General features: G+C 41.7%; 1 long non-coding RNA gene across 2 annotated transcripts in view; it reads right to left on the bottom strand.

Moving 5' to 3' along the window:
• Nucleotides 1–10,235: 10,235 nt before the first annotated feature.
• The window catches only part of LOC123332942, a 124,774-nt gene continuing 120,149 nt past the window's right edge, over nucleotides 10,236–14,860 (bottom strand). For both annotated transcript variants that reach the window (XR_006550124.2, XR_006550125.2), the window contains one exon: nucleotides 10,236–10,739. This is a non-coding gene — a long non-coding RNA (uncharacterized LOC123332942). The remainder of the gene's footprint in view (nucleotides 10,740–14,860) is intronic.

The raw sequence follows: 14,860 nt of genomic DNA on the forward strand, positions 1-14,860 counted from the left end.
AGGGTAAACAAGACTCCATATGATATTGCATCGCCCTTACTCTGCTCAGGAGACAAATCGACAGACAGTTACAATTCAGAGTGATCAGGAAAACACAGGGGACCCCGTTCCCATTGACCTGGTAAGCAAGGTGTGAGAAGCACCTTCCTGGGGTCCAGTGCCACACAGGAATCCCAGAAGAGTCACAGCCAAGGACAATGGTTTGGGGAAGAAATGTCATTTAGATCACTAGGGGAATTAACACCTGACCCTCTCATAGTCTTTTTAAGAAGGGACTGTTCCAAGCACTTAGGATATACTAACTCATTTTATTCTCATACTAATCCTATGAGGTATGTAATTATTATCTTCACATTATAGCTAAAGAAACCAAGGCTCAGAAATTTAAGGAGTTTGTTCAAGACCATGAGAACGGCATGCCTCAGATTCTCACCCAAATGGTCTGGTTCTGCAGACCATGCTCTTAGCCCGCTCCCTCTGTGGCCTCTACTACAATAATAAAAATCTCAAATCTGGATCCAGAAAGCAGAGAATGAACAATGAAGTATGAAAGGAGGATCAGGGACTTTGTATAGTGTACTGAGACTTTATTTCTCAAACTGTGGTGCAGATATTACCAAGGCTATATGATGATGTCTCAGGGGACATTTGGAGAAGGCAATGGCACCCCACTCCAGTACTCTTGCCTGGAAAATCCCATGGACGGAGGAGCCTGGTAGGCTATTTAGTCCATGGGGTCGCTGGGAGTCGGACACGACTGAAGCAACTTAGCAGCAGCAGCAGGGGACATGACAACCCATCATCCATTACCTTGGAAGTAAAAATGTATATAAACTTCAGCTTGTACTCTAAAAATTTTTGTTGGCACATCATATAAAAGCAACAACAAGTAGCTGTTTGATCCTACAAGTTGTATTCAATTGAATGTTTTGTTGATCACACAGGATTTACAAAACAAAATACACTTACTTCTGTTTCTCACCATTGAATTCCCTGATAATGCAAAAGCACAGAAAATTGTTCTCTGCATATGTGTGTGTGATTTGGCACTTATTATTTTCATTTATTTAAAAGCATCATGATCTTAAATTTGAGAATATTTGTCAGCGATTAAAAACTGGAAGTTTTAAACACTAATTCGAAAGTGGTAAAGACTGCAAAATTAGCCAAACCAAGAAATAACCTGAAATCACTGACCAAGAAAGCCGTGACCTTACTTTACTATACACTTGATAGGAGGAAAGTGCTGTACTCAGTCGCTCAGTCGTGTCCAAGTCTTTGAAACCCCATGGACTGTAGCCAAACAGGCTCCTCTGTCCGTGGGATTTCCCAGGCAAGAACACTTGAGTGGGCTGTCATTTGCTTCTCCAGGGAGTCTTCCCTACCCAGGGATCAAACCTGTGTCTCTTGCATTGCAGGAAGATTCTTTTACTGCTGAGACACCAGGGAAGCCCATGTGCTAACCAACCATAATTAGTGAACAGAGTTTATTTCAGAAGATAGCTTTAAAAGTCTGAATGTAAATCTTTCTTAAAATATGTACTTTGTTACTGTGTGATTTTTTTTTTTCACCGCAAGGGTCTTAAACTTTGATGTATCTTGTGTAAGAAGACTGAACCATAAAGATATAACTTTCATATGTATTTAGTTAGTGTTGGTCGCTCAGTCATGTCCAATTCTGCAATCCCATGGACTGTAGCTCACCAGGCTCCTCTGTCCATGGAATTTTCCAGGCAAGAATACTGGAATGGATAGCCATACCTTTCTCCAGGGTATCTTCCTGACCCAGGGATAGAATCCAGGTCTCTCACATTGCAGGCAGATTCTTCACTGTCTGACCACCAAAGAAGCCAAAACTACATATATATTTGACATTAGTTATTTATTCTTGCAAATTTTTTAGAGTATTTATCTGAACTTCTTGAACCCAAAAGCCAATTTTAGATGGGACCAATATGATGAAAAAAATCAAACAAACAAAATACACTTATTTTTTTTTTGAATCACTATAAAAAATCAGCTTGAAAGGTGAAACGCAAGTAATGAGTAATGAGAGGCAGGAGGGAGAAGATATGGCCAAATCAAAGAAAGGTCAACAAGAGGCAACTATGCTGAAAAGATGGGCTCGATAAAGGACAGAAATGGTATAGACCTAACAGAAACAGAGGATATTAAGAAGGGGTGGCAAGAATACACAGAAGAACTGTACAAAAAAGATCTTCACGACCCAGATAATCACGATGGTGTTTTCACTCACCTAGAGCCAGACATCCTGGAATGTGAAGTCAGTTCAGTCACTCAGTCATGTCTAACTCTTTGCAACCCCATGAATTGCAGCATGCCAGGCTTCCCTGTCCATCACCAACTCCCGGAGTTCACTCAGACTCATATCCATCGAGTCACTGATGCCATCCAGCCATCTCATCCTCCGTTGTCCCCTTCTTCTCCTGCCCCCTATCCCTCACAGCATCAGAGTCTTTTCCAATGAGTTAACTCTTCGCATGAGGTGGCCAAAATACTAGAGTTTCAGCTTTAGCATCATTCCTTCCAAAGAAATCCCAGGGCTGATCTCTTTCAGAATGGACTGGTTGGATCTCCTTGCAGTCAAAGAGACTCTCAAGAGTCTTCTCCAACACCACAGTTCAAAAGCATCAATTCTTCGGCGCTCAGCTTTCTTCACAGTCCAACTCTCACATCCATACATGACCACTGGAAAAACCATAGCCTTGACTAGACGGACCTTTGTTGGCAAAGAAGCTGAAGTTGAACGGTTCTATGAAGACCTACAAGACCTTTTAGAACTAACACCCAAAAAAGATGTCTTTTCATTATAGGGGACTGGAATGCAAAAGTAGGAAGTCAAGAAACACCTGGAGTAACAGGCAAATTTGGCCTTGGAATACAGAATGAAGCAGGGCAAAGACTAATAGAGTTTTTCCAAGAAAATGCACTGGTCATTGCAAACACCCTCTTCCAAAAACACAAGAAAAGACTCTACACATGGACATCACCAGATGGTCAACACTGAAAACAGATTGATTATATTCTTGCAGCCAAAGATGGAGAAGCTCTATACAGTCAATAAAAACAAGACCAGGAGCTGACTGTGGCTCAGATCATGAACTCCTTATTGCCAAATTCAGACTGAAATTGAAAAAAGTAGGGAAAACCACTAGACCATTCAGGAATGTGAAGTCAAGTGGGCCTTAGGAAGCATCACTACGAACAAAGCTAGTGGAGGTGATGGAATTCCAGTTGAGCTATTTCAAATCCTGGAAGATGATGCTGTGAAAGTGCTACACTCAATATGCCAACAAATTTGGAATACTCAGCAGTGGCCACAGGACTGGAAAAGATCAGTTTTCATTCCAATCCCAAAGAAAGGCAATGCCAAAGAATGCTCAAACTACTGCACAATTGCACTCATCTGACACGCTAGTAAAGTAATGCTCAAAATTCTCCAAGCCAGGCTTCAGCAATACGTGAACCGTGAACTTCCAGATGTTCAAGCTGGTTTTAGAAAAGGCAGAGGAACCAGAGATCAAATTGCCAACATCCACTGGATCATGGAAAAAGCAAGAGAGTTTCAGAAAAACATCTACTTCTGCTTTATTGACTATGCCAAAGCCTTTGACTGTGTGGATCACAATAAACTGTGTAAAATTCTGAAAGAGATTGGAATACCAGACCACTTGACCTGCCTCTTGAGAATTTTATATGCAGGTCAGGAAGCAACAGTTAGAACTGGACATGGAACAACAGACTGGTTCCAAATAGGAAAAGGAGTACATCAAGGCTGTATATTGTCACCCTGCTTATTTAACCTCTATGCAGAGTACATCATGAGAAACACTGGGCTGGAAGAAGCACAAGCTGGAATCAAGATTGCCAGGAGAAATATCAATAACCTCAGATATGCAGATGACACCACCCTTATGGCAGAAAGTGAAGAGGAACTAAAAAGCATCTTGATGAAGGTGAAAGAGGAGAGTGAAAAAGTTGGCTTAAAGCTCAACATTCAGGAAACGAAGATCATGGCATCCGGTCCCATCACTTCATCGGAAATAGATGGGGTGAGAGTGGAAACAATGTCAGACTTTATTTTTTTGGGCTCCATAATCACTGCACATGGTGACTGAAGCCATGAAATTAAAAGACGCTTACTCCTTGGAAGAAAAGTTATGACCAACGTAGATAGCATATTAAAAAGCAGAGACATTACTTTGCCAACAAAGGTCCGTCTAGTCAAGGCTATGGTTTTTCCAGTGGTCATGTATGGATGTGAGAGTTGGACTGTGAAGAAAGCTGAGCACTGAAGAATTGATGCTTTTGAACTGTGGTGTTGGAGAAGACTCTTGAGAGTCCCTTGGACTGACTGCAAGGAGATCCAACCAGTCCATTCTGAAAGAGATCAGCCCTGGGATTTCTTTGGAAGGAATGATGCTAAAGCTGAAACTCCAGTATTTTGGCCACCTCATGTGAAGAGTTGACTCATTGGAAAAGACTCTGATGCTGGGAGGGATTGGGGGCAGGAGGAGAAGGGGACGACAGAAGATGAGATGGCTGGATGGTATCACTGACTCGATGGACGTGAGTCTGAGTGAACTCCAGGAGTTGGTGATGGACAGGGAGGCCTGGCATGCTGTGATTCATAGGGTCACAAAGAGTCGGACATGACTGAGTAACTGAACTGAAAACTGAACTGATGCTGAAAAGTGTCACTACTGAATAATAACATCACAGACTGCTTTTTATTGTGCTCAGAAATATATTCTTGAACAACTGGTTGAAGAACTGAAATCAATTTGATTGTTTAAATATATAAGTATATAGAACAGTGGTGCTGTTTTGTGGTCATTTTACTTGCTTTTCCTATATTATTTTTACATTAAAAATATTTGGATTAAAATGTTAGTTTCCAATGAGTGACATGATGTAAACATTTTCAAAATAAATTTTTAAATGTTTGTATACATGTAAAATAATATGCATGCACATGTATACACATATAATTTGTGTGCTAGATGGGAATGGGCCTTCCCTGGTGACTCAGATGATAAAGAATCTGGCTGCAGTGCCAGAGACCCAGGTTCGATCTCTGAGTTGGGAAGATGCCCTGGAAAAGGGAATGGCTACCTACTGCAGTATTCTTGACTGGAGAATTCCATGGACAGAGGAGCCTGATGGGCTACAGTCCATGGGGTCACAAAGAGTCAGTCACAGTCAATCCTAAAGGAAATCAATCCTGAATATTCACTGGAAGGACTGAAGCTGAAGCTCCAATACTTTGGCCACCTGATGCAAACAATGGACTCATTGGAAAAGTCCCTGATACTGGGAAAAATTGAAGGCAGAAGGAGAAGGTGACAACAGAGGACGAGATCATTGAACGGCATCACTGACTCAACGGACATGAGTTTGAGCAAACTCCAGGAGATGGTGAAGGACAGGGAAGCCTGGCAGTCGATGGGGTTGCAAAGAGTCGGCAAGACTGAGCTACTGAACAGCAACAACAGATGGAAATATGGCTCATACCAAAACCACAGTGCATCCTTGAATACATTAGTCACCTTTATATTATTCTCTGAAAAAGCATCACCCAAAAAATACATCTCTTGAATTTTTCAGTATGTTCAGTGCAGTAGAAAACAGATAAATCTTAATAAAGAAAGTGTTGTGAATATTCATCTCTTAAAGCCAAAATGAAATGAGATGTGGCTTTGAAAACTTACTCTACTCTGCAATGTGTATATTTGTTTAACCCAAGAAATAATTGAGGTGTGATTTTCTAATAAGGACTAAACAGCTCTTTTTATCATAGATGGGATGAGACACAACAGAGACTGGGATCCTGAAGAAAGTGAGGGATTTCATTGCTTTCCACCATGATTAAACAGTGGTCCAGAAATTTTGGTTCTCTGGATGTATTTCAAATGTTCTATGAACAAATGAAAAACAAAACTGAATATTTATTGATGTTTGGCAATTGAATGATGAGGATTAATTTGGGAATTTTGTTTTTGAGGCTCTTATTCCATTCACATGTTGTGAAAGTTACAGAACAGGAAAATGAACACTGCTGGTCATGCTTCTCTAGATAGACCAGATACTTTATCATCCAAAGCAGTAATCGAAGTATGTCCTTTTACTTGAGAATGAAAGTTGGCCCTATTTAGTAATATGCCAGGATAATGTTATAAACCAGGATTGTCCAAGTGCTCCAATAAATTCTGCCACTATATATGTTGCCATATACCCCCAGACCTCTCACCTCCTCCCTAAAAAAAAGAATAAAAATGAAAAGCAAAAGAAAATATAATGTGGCATCATTTCCCTGGTGATGGTGAATTTTCTGTCAACTTGACCAGGACATGGGTGTCTAGATATTTGGCTAAACATTCTTTATGGGTGTGTCTGAGACAGTGTTTCTGGATGAGATTAGCATTTGAATTGGTAGACTGAGTACAGGAAGTTGTCCTTCTCAATGTGAGTGGACCTCATCCAAGTTGTGGAGGGTCTGAATAGAACAAAAAGGTGGGGGAAGGAAAAACTGGCTCTCTGTCTGACTGAGCTGGCTCATCAGTCTTCTCCTTCACTTGGGCTAGAAATTATCCCTTTGACCCCCTGGTTCTCAGGCCTAGGGGCTTGGACTGAAAATACATCACTGACTTTCCTGGGCCTCCAGGTTAGAGGTGGCAGATTATAGAACTTCTCATATAATCAATTACTATTTTTCTCTCTCCCCTACTCTCTATATATTCTGTTTCTCTGGAGAATCTTAATACACCCTGAGATAGTGAAAGAAATTGACAAGTGGACTATTCAGATGGGTCCCTTCCCTCCATCCCTTCCATCTCTGATCTTGTACCACATGGTTGTATTTTATCTGCTTCAATCCTTGTGAGTATCTCTCTGGAAAAGTTGAAAAGAATGCCATAGACTCACTCCAATGTCCATCGCAGCACTCACTATTTACAATAGCCAGGACATGGAAGCAATCTAAATTGCTCAACAGATGAATGGATGAAGAAGATGTGGTACATATACACAATGGAATATTAATCAGCCATAACAAAGAATGAAATAATGCCATTTATAGCAAGATGGATGGGCCTCAGTTCAGTTCAGTTGCTCAGTCATGTCAGACTCTTTGCGACCCCATGGACTGCAGCATGCCAGGCAATCCTGTTCATCACCAACTCCTGGAGCTTGCTCAGACTCATGTCCCATCGAGTCAGTCATGCCATTGAACCATCTCATCCTCTGTCATCTCCTTCTTCTCCTGACTTCAATCTTTCCCAGCATCAGGGTCTTTTCCAGTGAGTCAGTTCTTCACATCAGGTGGCCAAAGTATTGGAGCTTCAGCTTCAGCATCAGTCCTTCCAATGAATATTCAGGACTGATTTCCTTTAGGATGGACTGGTTTGATCTGCTTTCAGTCCAAGGGACTCTCAAGAGTCTTTTCCAATACGACAGTTCAAAAGCATCAATTCTTTGGTGCTCAGCCTTCTTTATAGTCCAAGTCTCACATCCATACATGACTACTGGAAAAACCATAGCTTTGACTAGACAGACCTTTGTGGGCAAAGTAATGTCTCTGCTTTTTAATATGCTTTCTAACTTGTCATAGCTTTTCTTCCAAGGAGCAAGCGTCTTTTAATTTCATGGCTGCAGTCACCATCTGCAGTGATTTTGGAGCCGAAGGAAATAAAGTCTTTTTTTGCCATTGTTTCCTCATCTATTTTCCATGAAGTGATCAAGAAAGCTGAGCATCGAAGAATTGATGCTTTTGAACTGTGGTGTTGGAGAAAACTCTTGGGAGTCCCTTGGACAGCAAGATCTAACCAATCCATCCTAAAGGAAATCAGTCCTGAATATTCATTGGAAGGACTGATGATGAAGCTGAAACTCCAATACTTTGACCACCTGATGTGAAGAACTGACTCATTTGAAAAGACCCTGATGCTGGGAAAGATTGAAGGCGAGAAGAGAAGGGGACAACAAAAGATGAGATGGCTGGATGGCATTACCCACTCAATGGACATAAGTTTGAGTAAACTCCAGGAGTTGGTGATGGACAGGGAGGCCTGCGTGCTGCAGTCCATATGGTCGCAAAGGGTTGGACATGACTGAGCAACTGAACTAATGGGACTGGATGCCATGAGCTTAGTTTTCTGAATGTTGAGTTTTAAGCCAACCAACTTTTTCACTCTCCTCTTTCACTTTCATCAAAAGGCTCTTTAGTTCTTCACTTTCTGCCATAATGGTGGTGTCATCTGCATATCTGAGGTAATTGATATTTCTCCTGGCAATCTTGATTCCAGCTTGTGCTTCATCCAGCCCAGCATTTCACATGATGTACTCAGCATACAGGTTAAATAAGCATGGTGACAGTATACAGCCTTGACGTACTCCTTTCCTGATTTGGAACCAGTCTGTTGTTCCATGTCCAGTTCTAACTGTTGCTTCTTGACCTGCCTACAGATTTCTCAGGAGGCAGGTATTTCTAGAATGCCCTAGAGATTATCATAGTGAGTGAAGTAAGTCTGACAGAGAAAGACAAATATCATGTGGTATTGCTTATTTGTGGGATCTAAAAAAATGGTACAAGTGAACTTAGTTACAAAATAGAGTAACAGATGTCGAAAACAAGTTTCTGGTTACCAAGGAAGAAGGGCGTGGAGGGATAAATTGGGAGATTGAGATTGACATGTACACACCACTATGTATATAATACATAACTAATAAGAACCTACTACATAACACAGGGAATTCTATTCAGTACTCTTGAATGAACTATATGGGGAAAGAATCTAAGAAAGAGTGGATATATGTATAACTGATTCACTTTGCTGTACAACAGAACTAACACAACATTGTAAATCAACTATATGCCAATAAAAATTAATTTTTTAAAAAAAGAATGTCATAGCAAATTAGACTCACTGAAGGAGTACAGATCAGAGAGAAGTCTTACAAGATTTGATTTGAGAACGCTCACTCACTGGTGCTGCACAAAAGCTGACGGAGAGAGGCAGGGTAAAAACTGAGACACGTATTCAACTGATGTGGTCAGTTGTCCAGGTGAGAACTCATGAGAGCTGGAGCTCAGAATCTGAATATGAGATATATGAAGGGGACAAAGGAGCTGTAACAGTTCAGATCATAAGTGGCTCTGGTCAACCACAAAATCTCTTTCTAACCTGACTCCATGTAATTGGATGGAGTCCAAGCTACTCCTAGTCAATTGACTCAGTGTTTCCAGGCTCCAGTTCCAAATTTCTATTGGCAAGAAACTGAAATGGCAAAGAATTCCCACTTTCTATAGTTGAGGCCAGAGATGGATTCACCAGGTACGAACATGGCAACCCAGACCCATTTCCAGGTAATGGAGAATTCAGGAAATGGAAGTATAACATGCTTTCTTTAGTCAACACCTGCATCTGAAATAGGAATTGGGTTCTAAGCATAGCAGAGGAGGAAGAAGAAAAGTGAAATAGAAGGAAATTAATATTTGTTTAAAAGGTGGCAATATGGTGGTCATTGTGCAAGGCATTTTGCACATCTGCTTGTGATCTTTCTTCTGAGGTAGAAACAATTCTTCCTGCTTAATAGATGGAGTGAGGTAAATTTCCCATGGCTATGTGGTTGTTAACATAGAATTCAAGATTCTAGGCAGACACATCTTATCCTAACCTCTGCAAGTTGCTATTTGACCTCACATGCAGGGATGCTTAGCTTTGGGACCACCCCTTGTAGCTCAGACAATAGAGAATCTGCCTGCAATGCAGGAGACCTGGATTCAATCCCTGGAGAAGGGAGGCAACCCACTCCAGTACTCTTGCTTGGAGAATCCCAAGGACAGAAGAGCCTGGCGGGCTACAGTCCGTGGGGTTGCAGAGTCGGATACGACTGCACAACTAACGCTAACCCTTTCTTGGAACCACATTTTGCTTCCTGGCAAGAAAGCAAGAAGTCCCCAATATAGTCTCTAGCTAGCCTCTTTCTGGAAAGAGTAGATCTTCCTCAAGTTCTTTTCATGATTAAATTTTATCCCTAAAGGCCCCAAATTAGGTCACTTATATCTATGAGTTCCAGTTCTGCTTCATCTTTGTAATTAACAAACGTTTATCCAGTGCCTTCCATATGCCAAGCCCCAGGGCATGCTACAGGCTGTATAAAGGCTGACCCTGCCCTCAAGGAGCTCTCAGTGTAGAAGAGACCAGACAAGAGTATAAAAATAAATAAATTTATATTAAAAAAAAAACAATACAAGGCAAACACAGTACCATGTTAAAGATACATTTAGAGTGATAGGGAAATTTTAGAAGAGATCATCCAAGGAAACCTTCATAGATAAAAAGAAATTTGGGCTGGGCTGGAAGGATACACTGAAATTCAATGTGTGGCATTGGTATAAAGTGTCCCAGGTGGGGAAAAGCATCAACAGAGGCCCAGAGGCTGGTAATTTAGGAGCATGGGCGGGCTGGGAACAGCAAGCAGCAGTTTAGTGATGATGAAGCCCCACTGAAAGGCAGTGAGGAGCGAGTGCCAGATGTTTTCCCCATTCTGACACGGAGTGTGATTGGGTTCCCAGCTATTCTCAGGAGTGGCATGGCAATCTTCAAGGTTGATGCAAGGCTGAGTCTTTCTATCTCTGTGCAGACTTTTTTCCTTTTGATGAGATCCTGGCCATGTGAAATCCACCTCTTCTCCTGCTACTGTTATCAAACCTCATACTTGCATTCAAAATAGGGTCAGGAAAGAAGAGAAGAAAAGGGCAATTGATTTGTATGTTTCAGTCATTTCCTTGGGAACACGCTGAGCTTTCACTCTGGGGTGACTGTGAAAGAGACCCTGCCTGTGATTAGATCTGTCAGGCAGGGGCTGCGTTACGCCTGGTACCTGGGGAAATGAAACCACGGGCAATTGCCAGTGTCTGCATGCCCGGGGAGCTGTCTGTGTGCAGCACAATAATGGGCCAGTCTGTGTACATGTGCACAGGAACCTTGGAGCAGGGTGATTGTAGATTTGAATCAGAGTTGGAAAATACTCTCTAAGGCCCCTTCTTACATCACAGAGTATATGATTCTGTATATATGAGCAGATGCACACTAGAAATGATGGCTACGGGTAGGTGGAGTCAAGAGCAGGGTCCTCATCTTCCCCTTTGTCTTGACCATATGCGTTCCAGATACCATGCAGCTACCAAAGTGGCATTTCCAAAACATAAGTCTGACCACATCACCTTCCCTTTCTCACCTTCAGTGTCCCCCAGTCATCTAGAGGATGAAGCCCAAGCTGCCCAAGACGTGCTGTGACCTGGCCTCAGCTCCTTTCTCCAGCTTTAGTCTCCTTCCTCACATCACCCTTCCTGGTCCAGTCACAGCCGGCTGTTTGCAGTTCCCGCACACATCCTCCTGCTCACATTGCCTCCCTCCACCCTGCCCCTCCCTCCACCCTGCCCCTCCCTGAACCCCTCCCCCTCCCTCCCACAAGTCTATATTGTATTTCTCAGTCTTCCCACCCAGGTAACATCCACCCTTCCATCTTTTTAAGACTCGGCTCAGTTCTTATTTCCTTCAGAAACCCTCTCTGACTACACTAGTCTCAGAGTGGTACCCATACGTCTGCCTCCTCCTTAGACCACTGAATTCTTTTTTTTATTATTTTACCGTTAAATTTTTTACTTCAAAATCTTTATTTCTTTATTTTTAGTTAATAGCTTTTTTTTTTATTTTATTTTGTTTAACTTTACAATATTGTATTGGTTTTGCCATATATCAAAATGAATCAGCGACAGGTATACATGTGTTCCCCATCCTGAACCCTCCTCCCTCCTCCCTCCCCACACCATCCCTCTGGGTCATCCCAGTGTACCAGCCCCAAGCATCCAGTATCCTGCATCGAACCTGGACTGGCGACTCGTTACATATATGATATTATACTTATTTCAATGCCATTCTCCCAATTCATGCCACCCTCTCCCTCTCCCACAGAGTCCATAAGACTGTTCTATACATCAATGTCTCTTTTGCTGTCTCGTATACAGGGTTATTGTTACCATCTTTCTAAATTCCATATACATGCATTAGTATACTGTATTGGTGTTTTTCTTTCTGGCTTACTTCACTCTGTATAATAGGCTCCAGTTTCATCCACCTCATTAGAACTGATTCTAATGTATTCTTTTTAATGGCTGAATAATACTCCATTGTGTATATGTACCACGGCTTTCTTATCCATTCATCTGCTGATGGACATCTAGGTTGCTTCCATGTCCTGGCTATTATAAACAGTGCTGCGATGAACATTGGGGTACACGTGTCTCTTTCCCTTCTGGTTTCCTCAGTGTGTACGCCCAGCAGGGGGATTGCTGGATCATAAGGCAGTTCTATTTCCAGTTTTTTAAGGAATCTCCACACTGTTCTCCATAGTGGCTGTACTAGTTTGCATTCCCACCAACAGTGTAAGAGGGTTCCCTTTTCTCCACACCCTCTCCAGCATTTATTGCTTGTAGACTTTTGGATCGCAGCCATTCTGACTGACGTGAAATGGTACCTCATAGTGGTTTTGATTTGCATTTCTCTGATAATGAGTGATGTTGAGCATCTTTTCATGTGTTTGTTAGCCATCTGTATGTCTTCTTTGGAGAAATTAGACCACTGAATTCTAAGCTACCTGTTCGAACAAATCCTTCTATAAACTGCAAGCTCCTCAAAGTCAGTACCTGACTGTATGTATCTGTGACTCCCATACTAAGCACACTTTCTGGCACAGTGCTGCACGTGGTGACTGTTAGTTGCAAAAATATCAGGTGAAAAGGATGGATGGATGGATGGGAGATGGAAATGTGTCTACAAATGAGATACAGTCCAGGATTCTATTTACAACCTTGATGGGATGATTAATTTTATGTATCAACTTGACTAGGTCAGTGGCTAGAGAGAGGGCTGGCTAAGCATGATTTCTGGGGATGTCTGCGAGAGCATTTGTGGAAGATATGAGCATCTGAATTGGTGGCCTGGGAAAAGCAGATGACCCTCTCCCATGTAGGCAGGCATCATCCAAACCACTGAGGGGCTCAACAGAACAAAGAGGTGGAGGAAGGTTGAGTTCTTTTTCTGCACAGCTGCGTGAGCTGGGTCAAAGGTCTTCTCTTGTCTTCAGCACTTCTGCCTCTCAGGTCTTCAGATTCACCAGTGTCTTTCCAGCTCTCTGCTTTTGAAATGGATCAATACCTCTCCTGAGTCTTTAGCTTGTAGACAAGAGAGTCTTTGCCTCCATAATCACAAGGAACCAATGCCTTCTAATGACTCTAGTATAAATAAGTAGGATATCCTATTGGTTCTGTTTCTCTGGAGAACCCTGACTAATACACTTGGCAAGGTGTTATTTTAATTTTACAGAAGGAGCTACTGTGACAGAGAAAGGCAGATATCATACAGCTAACACTAACCTTTAACACTGCAGTCCGAATCCCCTTTTCCCACCCAAGTGCTCATTCCTCTGTCCTTTGGCACCTCTCAGTGACTAAATACCCATTGCTTCTCAAATCCTGAATTGCCTAGACTTAGAAGTCTATAGCCCAAACAAACGTAAAACAAGATTCATCCTCCCTCTTCTTCCTATTTTCTCTTCTCAGTAGATAATTAAGAGCTAGAAGTGGTCAAATGACTTGACACCTCATTCATCCTTCAGCATCTTCCTCAGTCATAACCACGACTGTCATCCTAAGTAAATGTAGAATTATGGCCGTGATCAATGCTGCAGAGAAGAAGGCAGGCGCAACAAGAGTCGACAATGCAATAAACGAGACTAACCGAATCAGCACTCTGATGATTAGCTAATTAATCATTAAATAAATATTCATTGACTAAATAATATGTGCTGGTGACTCTCCTAAATGCTGAATACATAACAGTAAGTAAACAATCTGAGTCCCTGCTGCGTGGACCTTACATATTAGTGGGAGGGAAGAGACAATAAATACATGAGGAATTGGACGTTATCTTGGATAATAGACATTAACTGGCAAAGAAAAGGGAGTAGTCCAAGAATTACAAAGAGCACAGACAAGAGCAAAGGAGGAGCGTAGAATGTTTGAGGACCTAAAAGATTTCTTTGATTGGAACATGGAGATAAGAGTGTCCCCAAAAGAGATCAGAGCTAGTCAGATCATGCTGGGCCTGGAAGGTCATGTTGAATTTAGATTAGATCCTCAGGGCAAGAAAAATCACTGATGAGTTTTAAATAGGAACTGGCATGATTAGAGGTGTGTATGTGTGTGTGTGTTTTAAATATCTGGTTGCTATGAAGAAAATTGTTTGGAAGTGAATAGTCATAACTCTGGAGAGATAAATTAGGTACTTCTCCCAATAGTTCAGGAGAAAGACAAGGGTGGCCTCGACTTGGATGCAGCAAGGAAAAATGAAGAGGAGAAAAAGGAGATGTCAAGGGTTGATACCTGTGTTTCTTTTTGCAATTGGGTTATGCCATTCAATGAGAGTAATAACACCAGGAGAGGACCTTATTCGGGACCAGAAGAGTCAGCAGTCCAAGAATAAAGATTTGGACATATCTTGTTGATATGCTCATGAGGCATCGAGTGGAGGTATTAGGTGATCAATTAGGTTATATGAATCTGCAGTTCACAAGAGATTGGAAATATAAGTCTAGAAATCTTAAAATTTGGAGCAAATATTGGAATGAATGAATTCACCATAGGGAAAGATAGGAGAAGATGAGAAAAGTTCTAAAGAACTCCAAGATGAAGAGTTCAGCAGAGGAGACAGAAACAAAAACAAGAGGATAAAAGAGGAGATTATAATGTTCCAGAGACTAAGGACAGTTTCAGCGA

This window comes from Bubalus bubalis, chromosome 3 (genome assembly GCF_019923935.1).
Source record: "Bubalus bubalis isolate 160015118507 breed Murrah chromosome 3, NDDB_SH_1, whole genome shotgun sequence".
NCBI classification, from domain to species: Eukaryota; Metazoa; Chordata; class Mammalia; order Artiodactyla; family Bovidae; genus Bubalus; species Bubalus bubalis.